Raw genomic sequence first — 12,434 nt, 5'->3', positions numbered from 1 at the left:
ATACAACAGCCTGAATTCAGAAAAATCTAAATTACAGGACAAATACAACGGTCTTAATAAAGAGAAATCACAGTTACAGACTAGATACAACAGTTTGAATTTAGAGAAATCTAAATTACAGGAGAGTTATAATACACTCAATTCAGAGAAATCTCGGTTACAGACAGGGCTGTAGTTAAGACCACCTTTGTCGAGTCCAAGACAAGTCCAAGACCAGGACTAGTCGAGACCAAGTCAAGACCGAGTCCAAAGAGGTTCGGGTCCGAGTCAAGACCGAGTCCAGGATAGGAAAAAAAGTCTTGTGCATGACAGTATCAAGACAATCATTTTGGGTTATTATTATTATTATCTAAAAGCAAAAACAGTGTGAACACACCCAGGATTTGTAAGTGTAGCCATTCCCCTTCTCCAATATTATTATAGGGCTGTCAAACGATTCAAAATATATATTTTGAAATGAATTAATCTCCATTAACCGCAATTAAAAAGTTCCTAAAGACTAAAGCTTCAACATAAATCACAAAATGAATGAGTAACCACAAAGGTAAAAGTAAAACACTTTTATATTATTTAAATGATAATACTGACACAGCAATTGTGTTTTAAAGTATTCATTTCTTAAGAAATACTACACATGATGCTGTTTAACTCATTTGTAAATGGTGCACTGTTACTTTAAGCCCATTGTGGCCACGTTCTCATAATGATCTTTTTTTTACCAGCTCCATTGAAATATAGCCTATAGCTAGTCCACAAGCTCTAATATTGTTTGTACCACATGTATTGTACAATATTAACAATGATAAGCATGATATTAAGTTGGTATAAACAGTTTTCATTCCTTTGGAAATAGAAGCATGTAATGACATGATGCTAGCTAGACATTTTCTGTTTGCAATTAAAAGTGAATGATGAGCCTGAGCCAGTCACCTAGCTATCTGAATGGAATGTGTTTCAATCGGCATAATATGTGCTTCATGTAAACAAATTATTGAAGACTTCAAGACTCACCAGTTCCATTACACAAAGGCAAAGACAACTCTTCATATTTTTGTCCATTTTTCAAATCACAGTGAGTGCAGCCTACATACATGTTTATAACTGGTCAGTAGTGGAAATCGGATAAATCCGCAATCTCCTCTAACCTCGTCTTTGTTGCCTTCCTTTTATAAGTTTCTTATATTAAAAAGGAGATATCAATTATCATCAACAACGCCAAGCCAGCTGGAGCCTGCCAAACGTTTTCTCTCCTCGTGTGCGTTCAGACGCGCTCTCAATTAAATGGAGTACGTTCAAGTTGGATCTTAATGGAGAGGAGCCGAAAAGTATCATCTTTATGTAACTGTTGCAGTTGGTGCATTTTGACATTGTAAACGTTATCTAACAAGAGTGAAAAGCAGTTTGCAGTAAAGCTACTATTTGGCTAAATGTTGGTTCCTCTTTATCTTCAGCTAACTCCACAGACAGTAAAATAAACTCTCAGGCTTGCGGTTTTAGGTTTTGCGGCTTCCGTTACGTGACATCAGCCCCCCACAAAGGTAAACACTATTGAGTTAATATTTTGTAACGCATTATGTATTTCAAAATGCATCGCGGCGATTAACACGTTAATTTTGATGGCCCTAAAGACACCTGGACTCGGTCGAGACCAAAAGCCATATTTGGCAAGACCAGTGGCCGAGACCGAGACAAGACCAAGTCCAAATACTAGCGAGTCCGAGACCATAGAAAAACGGTCTCGAGTCCAAGACCGGACTCGAGTACTACAGCCCTGGTTACAGACCAATTACAACAACCTGAATTCAGAGAAATCTAAATTGCAGGACAGTTATAATAAACTCAATACAGAGAAATCTCAAATCAGTTACAACAATCTGAATTCAGAGAAATCTAAATTGCAAATGACATACAACAGCCTGAATTCAGAAAAATCTAAATTACAGGACAGATATAATCATCTGCACAGCGAGAAATCTCAGTTGCAGGAAAGATTTAACTCGATGAATGCTGAGAAGAAGTACATAATGAGGAGACTCTGTAGAGCATGTGAGTGTTGAAATATGAGAACACATACATTTCTATTGGGTCAGGTACATCTGCATGTGAACAATCTAGTCAGGTAGAACCCCAGGATAGGTGTGACATAAGGTACTAATGCAATTTTTTTGCATAAATTGATAGTTTAGGGGGTGTAGACTCAGAATCTGACGGGTGCCGCTCTGGCACCCTTGAGCATTTTTTTTAATGACATAATTTGCCACGCCCCCTTTTTTGACCATTAAAAAAAATAACTAGATGCACATTACTGTATAAACCTATCATGTATGGTATCAAATGAAAGCTCTTCTCAAACAGAAATCAATTATGTCAATAAAAACATGCTAAAAATGATTTCAAGTCCCTCCAGAGAACATAATAACTGTAAAGCCTGGTAAGGTCACACCGCTGAAATGGTAGGCTGAGCAACAAATTGTATCAACCCTCAACAATTAGTCAAATAGACAAAGTTATAAGGAACAAAGTAGAACTTTCTCACAGATTCTGAAAGTAACTATATACAGAACATGTTGCCAGGCTGGCCTTGTACACATCACAAACATCAAATGTCTCCTCCAAAAAACATTCATTCAATCAGACATTCTCCCTCGATGTCATCAGTATCCTCCACTGAAAGTGTAGCCATCTTCAAATTTTTTTTGCACACTGTTCACCACCTTTGCTAATGGTGCATGGTAGTCCATCTGACTGACAGCAGCAAGAGGCCCTGGAGCATGCTGGCACTGCCTTGCATCCACAAGCAACAAGCTGTAGAACTGTTTTGGGTGCCATGTCAGTGTTGCCATGAACAGGCACAGGAGGTGTTTTTTGTTGTCAGCTGCTCTCCACAGAAAGACTTGCAGCCATGCATGCTTGATGTGTTCCGCTGCATATTCTCTTGTTGGAGGAAGACTCTTTATTTTAGGAGGGTCTCTTTTCTTGGTGAATAGCATGTATCTCAAGTTACTGAGGCTTTCAACAGTCTTTCCATAGTAGAGGCAAGAAAGGAAATCCATTCCTGCCTTCATGCTCATCAGCTTCTACAGTACACCTGTAAAATGTTTCAAATCAAGATTCCTCTCGAGCATCAAATTGATTGCTGAGGTTTTCCCTTTGCCATATGGATATGACACACTGTCACAACCAAACAATACATGAACAGCCAACAAATCATAACATTTGTCTCCTAATTACATTGGGCATCCATGGCCTACTGGTTAGGGAATCGGACTTGTGACTGAAGGGTGGCCAGTTTGATCCCCGACTGGTAGGAAAAATGAAGATGGGGGGAGTGACTTAACAGCGCTCTCCCACATCCATATCTATGGATGAGGTGCCCTTCAGCCCTGCTCCCCGGGCGCCGGATCAAGGGCTGCCCACTGCTCCGGGTGTGTATGTGTACTCCTAGTGTGCTCACTGCTCCGGGTGTGTATGTGTACTCCTAGTGTGCTCACTGCTCCGGGTGTGTATGTGTACTCCTAGTGTGCTCACTGCTCTAGGGTGTGTATGTGTACTCCTAGTGTGCTCACTGCTCTAGGGTGTGTGTTTGAATGGGTGTACACTGTTTGTGTGGGTGTGTTGTACACTACCCCCGAATGGGTAAAAAGCAGAGCACATATTCATTATCGGTATCGGTGTCCCACATTTCTAGGATTAGGGTTAGGGGACATAGGGCTGTGGCAACATAGGCATGCTCCCATACTGGTATATGTAAGTATACTTGGGCAGCCGTGGCCTACTGGTTAGGGCTTCGGGCTTGAAACCAAAGGCTTGCCAGTTTGATCCCTGACCAGTAGGAGAAATGTTGGGGAGGGGGGGAGTGGTTGAAGAGCACTGCTCTCCCATGCCCACAACCACGGTTGAAGTGCCCTTGAGCAAGACCCGTGCACCTGACCCCTCACTGCTCCCCGAGCGCCACTGTAGCAAGTGAACACTAGTGTGTGCTTCACCTCACTAGTGTGTGCTCATTGTGTGCTTCACCTCACTGTGTGTTCACTAATTCATGGATGGGATAAATGCCGAGATCAAATTCCTTGTATATGCAAGTATACTTGGGCTATAAACCTGATTTACATTTGTTATTATGACCGCCGCGCAGCATGTCCAAATTTCCGTCAATGATTCCCGGGACACTGAAAGACCGGGGTAGACGAAACTTGGTGGGCATGTAACCCCATATGGATTGCATGGAACCATCGTTTTTCGTTTTGATCTGTAGCCCCCCCCGCTGGACTGCACCCCCCGAAAGGAGGGTAGGGCAGACACAGTTTTCTGTGAATATCTCGAGAACCGTAAGGTTTAGGAGGACCATTTTTTTTTGTATGTTGATCTCAAGGGGCCATGTCAACCCATTCCATAACCACTCATTTCATGTATAGCGCCACCTAGTTAAACACAAAAAAGTAAAAATGAGGTGTTGTAATCGCAGGTATCTGTAACCTAACATAGTCAAAACTGCACGAAATTGGAAGTGTAGGATCATTATGACACCCTCTGAATGCACGCCAAGTTTCGTAGAATTCCGTTCATGGGGGGCCACACAATAAATTAATTTATGTTACTATACACCAACTGGCCTGTAGGTGGCCGGAGACAGTTTTCTGTGAATATCTCGAGAACCGTAGGGCCTAGGAGGTCCACCTTTTTTTTGTATGTTGGTCTTAAGGGGGCATGTCAACCCATCCCATTACCACTTATTTCATGTATAGCGCCACCTAGTTAAAAATTAAAAAGCAAAAAATTAGGTGTTTTCATCACAATATCTCTGGCTGACATGGTCAAAACTGCACGAAATTGAAAGTGTAGGATCATTATGACACCCTCCGAATGCATGCCAAGTTTTGTGAACTTTCGTTCATGGGGGGCCTTAGAATAAAATAATTTATGTGTACATTTAGTGACCGTACACCAACAAGGATTCCCGGGACACTGAAAGACCGGGGTACACGAAACTTGGTGGGCATGTAACCCCACATGTATAGCATGGAACCGTTGTTTTTCGTTTTGATCTGTAGCCCCCCCGCTGTACTGGACCCCCCGAAAGGAGGGTAGGGCAGACACAGTTTTCTGTGAATATCTTGAGAACCGTAGGGCCTAGGATGACCATTTTTTTCCGTATGTTTGCCTCCAGGGGTCATGTTAACCCATTCCATGTGCACACATGTGCATAAACACCACCCCCCCCCCCCTACCTGAACCCACATCAACCTGGCCCATAATCACTCATTTGTGATTTGCACCCCCCCCCCCCCCCGGTAAAAAATAAAAAATGAAAATGCAATATTATTCTGCTTTAATCGCCCCTATCTTCAGTTAAGATGTTCAGAACTGCACCAAATTTTATGTGTATGATTGACCTGGCATTCTCTGGGGGTATGCCAAGTTTCGTAGAATTTCATCCATGGGGTGGTCTAAAAAAATTAGGTTATGTGTACATTTAGTGACTGTACACTCATTGGCCTGTAGATGGCGGTGCACACATATACACATGCACACACACACAGGCACCCACATACTATCGGTATTAGAACGGCCGATACATAATTACAAATTCAGTAGGATTAAAAGAAAGCCAAAATAAATATTCATCATCATCATCATGGCTGCATTTTCAGTATTGGCGATAAGTAGTCGTTTGTCCACTAGATGGCGCATCGTTGCAGTGAGACGTAATTTTGTTGGAAGTTAAAAGTGGGTTGGAAAAACAATGGACGCTTCCTACAAGGACTGTAATTTACCGCAGCGAACATCTAATAAGGGTAGGACGATGTTTACATGAAGTGTAATTCCCATTTCTTCTTGAAGCTGAAATAAATCTGAGGATGTTTATCGGACATGCTTGGTTTTTACTGCAGGTACGTTAATCTTGTAATATCAATCAAAGTCAAAGTCAGCTTTATTGTCAATTTCTTCACATGTTCCAGACATACAAAGAGATCGAAATTACGTTTCTCACTATCCCACGGTGAAGACAAGACATATTTTTCCAATGTAAGTCCACAGACAAACATAACATTCAAGTAAACAAAAAAGTAAGTAAATAAGTAAATAAGAGGGCACATATAATAATGAAAAAATAAGAGCAGCAAAATTTGGTTGAAATTGTGCGTAGACAGTCAATAAAATACTAGTGCTAAGTCAGGCCAATAAAAGGCTTGGGTAGTTCTGTTTGACCTAAGTAATAAAGAAAGTGGCATAGTGTTGCAAGTTATGTAAGAGCAGCAGAAGTGTTGTGTTTTCAGGACAACAACACCAAGTTGTAAAGTGTACAAGTGTGCAAGTGGAGTAGTGCAGGCGGCCATTGTGGGTCCAATGTCCAGGATGTTATGTAGCTGAGGGTGGAGGGGGGAGAGGAGGGAGAGAGTTCAGCATCCTTACAGCTTGGTGTATGAAGCTGTTGGTGAGTCTGGTAGTGCGGGAGCGCAGGCTTCTGTACCTCTTCCCAGAGGGCAGTAGATCAAACAGATTGTGAGCGGGGTGACTTGCATCACTCACAATTTTGGTCGCCTTGCGGGTGAGGTGGGTGGTGTAAATGTCCTTCAGGGAGGGGAGTGAAGCACCAATGATCCTTCCAGCTGTGTTCACTATGCGCTGCAGGGCTTTCCTGTTGTATTCAGTGCAGCTTCCGCCCCACACAGCGATACAGCTGGAGAGGATGCTCTCACTGTGTGGGGCGGAAGCTGCACTGAATACAACAGGAAAGCCCTGCAGCGCATAGTGAACACAGCTGGAAGGATCATTGGTGCTTCACTCCCCTCCCTGAAGGACAATAAGGACCTAGGTAATGTTACCGTTAGCGTTGGTTGAGTGATGGAGGCCAATTTGATTGATTGCATTTGTAGAAAACTATAAATGCAGTTATACCAAGCAAATTGATAGCAACACTGTTTGTATCTTTCGACTGTCATTTATTGCACGTGCTACAAAATCATTCTGTGCAATGGAAGATTTACCAACGTTACACCGGTCTGATACAGTTTTGCCTATACATGCGTGAGACTAAGACGCCTGTTTATTTTGTTTTAAGTGCGTGCAGGGTGTGAGAGGGGAATCGATGTGCTTTGATTCCAGCTTGGTAGTTGTAGTCTGTGAAATTAAAAAGCATGTGTGTGTGAAGTATCCAAACAATGACACCTTCATTTCATTATGGCTGCTTTAGCAACACACCTTAAGCTACTGTGTAGTGGGTCCCATTTAGAAGTGGCTACTTCATTCGCGCTTTCCTTGACTCATGGAGCAGTTTAAGTCCGCTTGATACTGTAAGGCGTAAGCCATTGGTTTCCAAAGGAGATTTTATTTGTGTCGCCAGCATAGCCTATTGACAATTTATGTTGTAAATAGGCCTACCTTATAATCCTACCTGTAGCTTAGGGAAGCTAACAGCTTTCTATTAGGATCTAGTTTGTTAGTTACAGTTTTGTCATAACTCCCTGATGCATTTTTGCATTTAGAATAGCCAGATCGTGTATATCTCAATCGGAAAATTAAACAATATCGGGTGCCTATGGACTAGGCTGGGTGAACCCAGCCTGATCTGCCCGCTATTTATTTTTTGATTTCTTAAAAGATTGAGCTTGGTCTGATGAAAGCCAGACTAGCCATGGACCTCAGTTACACAATGCAAGGGAACATGAATCAGCCTATATTTGCACGAACAATAACGGACAAAAGCTCTTCAACTTTGGCCCGTTAAAATGTGTATGAACAGTCTAGCGACGCATTTCATCAAGGCCCATTTGGACATGTCAGTTATTTGCACCACTGGTTAGATGTAAAACAGCATTTCGTTTCAGACTACTGTTACTTAATTTGTGCATTAACAATAACGTTTCAGACTACTGTTACTTAATTTGTGCATTGACAATAAAGTATTACATGAACTAAAGATGACTAAAATCTTATGTAGAAGAAGAAACATTCACAAAAAATCCATCCATCCAAAAATGACCTTTGTTTTTGATAGCTGTTGAAAACGGCATGGAACTGACAGAGATGTTTTTGTTTATAAATACATAAAAACAAACAAAAAAAAAAAAAACATTATGCTGATACCTTTTGCTTTTCCCAAATACAATGTAGCCTACAGGTGTAAGTGACCTTTCATCAATCCAGTTGCAATGGATGAACTGTGATGAACTGCCCTACTTGTGATTGTTTAGAGATTTTAAAGGTTTTATAACAATGCTACATCTTCTTTGGCTATTCTACAATCTATTCACCTTTTCAGCACCAGTAGGCTACTTTCTGTGCAGCCGCACACACACACACTCAGGCATGCCAAACAAGCATACACAAAAGTTTCAAGAGTGGGGGATGGAGTAAAATATGGAGACAAATTGAAGTGTGATTTATTTTCGCGGAACGGATGTACAGGACTGAGCGGCGGTCATATTTTGTACCGCTATGCGGTACATCTAGTTAGTTCATGTACCTGTACTGTTCCAAAATGTACCAGCAATGTAGGTAGGTAGTATAGCCTACAGGAATAAAATATTTCCAGCAACAGCCCTGTTTGTGTTTTTTCAGTCCTACAGTGATAACTGGTATAAATTACATTAATGTCTTCAGTAATTTTTGGTGCTGCTGTCAATTGTAGCCTATTGAATAATTATACTGGATGGAATCCACTATCTTGAAATCTCCTGGCTTCTTCTTATTATTATTATTATAGTGGATGGAATCCACTATCTTGAAATCTCCTGGCTTCTTATTATTATTATTACAGTGCATGAAAATGCACTGTACTGTTATTCCAAGGCTTTTTACAGTGCATGAAAATGCACTGTACTGTTCTTCCTAGGCTTCTTCTTATTAGAGTGCATGAAAATGCACTCTACTGTTATCCGATTTATTCTTATTAGAGTGCATGAAAATGCACTCTACTGTTATCCGATTTATTACAGTGCATGAAAATGCACTGTACTGTTCTTCCTAGGCCTCTTATTCTTATTACAGTGTATGGAAATGCACTGTACTGTTCTTCCTAGGCTTCTTCTTATTATTCTTCTTATTTTTCTTTCCGTCTAATTATTTTTCTTTTTCAACCGTTTAACGTAGAAACTTCATTCAAACTATGTCACGTAGGTCTTACTTAGGACATGGGTGCTATGTATTTTTCAGCTTTGTAACTTTTATACTTTTTAAACTATTAATTAAAAACTAATCAAAATTTCCCCATTGACTTAACATTATGATTATGACATCACAATACGGCCGTTAAGCAATTAGAATCCTATGGCAGGTGTTCGGGCCACCTGGACCAACTGCCAGTCTCAGGCTTTAAGCATACAAACTGGCCCTATTAAGACTACACATCCTGTTCAACTGCTTCCTCTGCCAAAATCTGTTTCAAAATAAAAGTCCTCACTACAATATTTTACTGTTAAACAATTTAACCCTTTAAACTACTGAACTTTTTAACTGTTCAGCCATTGTAACTGTTACTTGTCATCAACTATGACTCCTACCCACTGTAGCTAGTTAGCTAAGTTAGCTAAGTAACATGGTTAACATAGTTAGCATGTTAGTTAGCATAGTTAGCATAGCTACTAAAAATGATTAGCTAAGTTAGCTAAGTAACATGGTTAGCATGCTAGCATGTTAGCATGCTAGTTAGCATTTTTAGCAAAACTGTTAAAAATGATTAGCTAAGTTAGCTAAGTCACATGGTTAACATAGTTAACATGTTAGCATTGCTAACATGCTAGTTAGCATAACTACTAAAAATGAAACCATTAGCTAAGTTAACTAAGTTAAGTAACTTGGTTAACATGATTATCTTTGATAACGTAGTTAGCATAACTGCTAGCAAACATTAGAGCCATTCCAACTGTCAGTTATCGTCAATTATCTACCTAAATAATTTAACCATTTAAATTATCCACCTATATAACTGTTCAGTCATTCTATATTAAACCTCATCTACCTAGCAAATAATTTAACCATTTAAGGTATCCACCTATTTTAACTGTTCAGTCATTCTAACTATATTAAATTTCATCTACCTCTCGAATAATTTAACGATTTAAACTACCCACCTATTTAACTGTTCAGTCATTCCAACTATTAACGATTAAAAACTAATCAAAATTTCCCCATTGACTTAACATTATGATTATGACATCACAATACGGCCGTTAAGCAATTAGAATCCTATGGCAGGTGTTCGGGCCACCTGGACCAACTGCCAGTCTCAGGCTTTAAGCATACAAACTGGCCCTATTAAGACTACACATCCTGTTCAACTGCTTCCTCTGCCAAAATCTGTTTCAAAATAAAAGTCCTCACTACAATATTTTACTGTTAAACAATTTAACCCTTTAAACTACTGAACTTTTTAACTGTTCAGCCATTGTAACTGTTACTTGTCATCAACTATGACTCCTACCCACTGTAGCTAGTTAGCTAAGTCACATGGTTAGCATAGTTAGCATGCTAACATGTTAACATGCTAGTTAGCATAGTTAGCATAACTACTAAAAATGATTAGCTAAGTTAGCTAAGTAACATGGTTAGCATGCTAGCATGTTAGCATGCTAGTTAGCATTTTTAGCAAAACTGTTAAAAATGATTAGCTAAGTAACATGGTTAGCATAGTTAGCATGCTACTATGCTAGTTAGCATAGTTAGCATAACTGCTAAAAATGATTAGCTAGGTTAACTAACATAGTTAGCATGCCTACTAAAAATGATTAGCTAAGTTAGCTAAGTCACATGGTAAGCATACTTAACATGTTAGCATGCTAGTTAGCATAGTTAGCATACCTAACAAAAAGTGATTAGCTAGGTTAGCTAAGTCACATGGTTAACATAGTTAACATGTTAGCATTGCTAACATGCTAGTTAGCATAACTACTAAAAATGAAACCATTAGCTAAGTTAACAAAGTTAAGTAACTTGGTTAACATGATTATCTTTGATAACGTAGTTAGCATAACTGCTAGCAAACATTAGAGCCATTCCAACTGTCAGTTATCGTCAATTATCTACCTAAATAATTTAACCATTTAAATTATCCACCTATTTAACTGTTCAGTCATTCTATATTAAACCTCATCTACCTAGCAAATAATTTAACCATTTAAGGTATCCACCTATTTTAACTGTTCAGTCATTCTAACTATATTAAATTTCATCTACCTCTCGAATAATTTAACGATTTAAACTACCCACCTATTTAACTGTTCAGTCATTCCAACTATTAAACCTCATCTACCTCGCAACCAATACAGCAACCCCCTCAAGTACCCTAGCAACAGCCTAGCAACCACTTCCACAGTTACAACCTAGCAACCAATAAAGCAACCAATGAGTTTAACCTAGCAACCAGCATAGCAACCACCACAACTAACCTAGCAACAGCCTAGCAACCATTTAAAGAACCCTAGCAACAGCCTAGTAACCATGTCAAATACCCAAGCAACAGCCTAGCAACCACTTCCACAGTTACAACCTAGCAACCAATACAGCAACCAATGAGTTTAACCTAGCAACCAGCATAGCAACCACCACAACTAACCTAGCAACAGCCTAGCAACCACCTCAAGTACCATAGCAACAGACTAGCAACCATGTCAAATACCCTAGCAACAGCCTAGCAACCACTTCCACAGTTACAAACTAGCAACCAATATAACCTAGCAACCACCTAAAGTACCCAAGCAAAAGCCTAGCAACCATTCTCAAAATGACAACCTAGCAACCAACATAACAACCAACATGATTAAGCCTGTCTGAAGTAGCATCAACTTTAACATGAGGCTGAAGCTATTCTACTAACCCGAGTTAGCCGCATCTGCTTCTTGTTCAGGCCATCCTTAAAAATATTTTTGTTTGCAGTAACAGCCAAAAAAAAATAAAAATGGGTCGGTAGGTAGGTCAATATTTTTTTTTTCAAGATTCAAAGTAAAAAAAAAAGTTCAATTTTGGTCATGGTGATTACGTAGGAATGAATTTACACAAATGTGCATATTGTGACGTAACTGACTGGGTCTTCAACCCGTGCCTTCAGGCGCACCATTGCAAACCTCATTCTGATGCAGGTTATATAGACCAGCCTTTCTCAAACTTCTTTGACCTGAGGCCCGGTCATGGCAGACTTTTGGGTCATAGGGCTCATCTACATGTACCCAGAAAGAAGGCTACAATAGCTCTTGGCCACGTTATTTTGAAATTTGACTATACAATACTCAATGCTATACAGTATATACAGTCTCTGCTCTGTTTCTAAGGAAGTTCCAAAAAACAACATCGTTCTATTAAGTTTCGTTAAATAAATAAATAGCCTTCCAACAGGTTGAAGCGGAGCTTTGATACCAACGTTATCGATTAGTTTCAGTTTCCCTCGCGCAGACGCGCATTGAATGAATGCTCATACCACCACTTAATTGTAGGGCTCC

This window comes from Alosa sapidissima, chromosome 18 (assembly GCF_018492685.1).
Source record: "Alosa sapidissima isolate fAloSap1 chromosome 18, fAloSap1.pri, whole genome shotgun sequence".
In the NCBI taxonomy this organism is placed as follows: Eukaryota; Metazoa; Chordata; class Actinopteri; order Clupeiformes; family Clupeidae; genus Alosa; species Alosa sapidissima.
Note: the sequence above shows the minus strand (reverse complement) of the source record.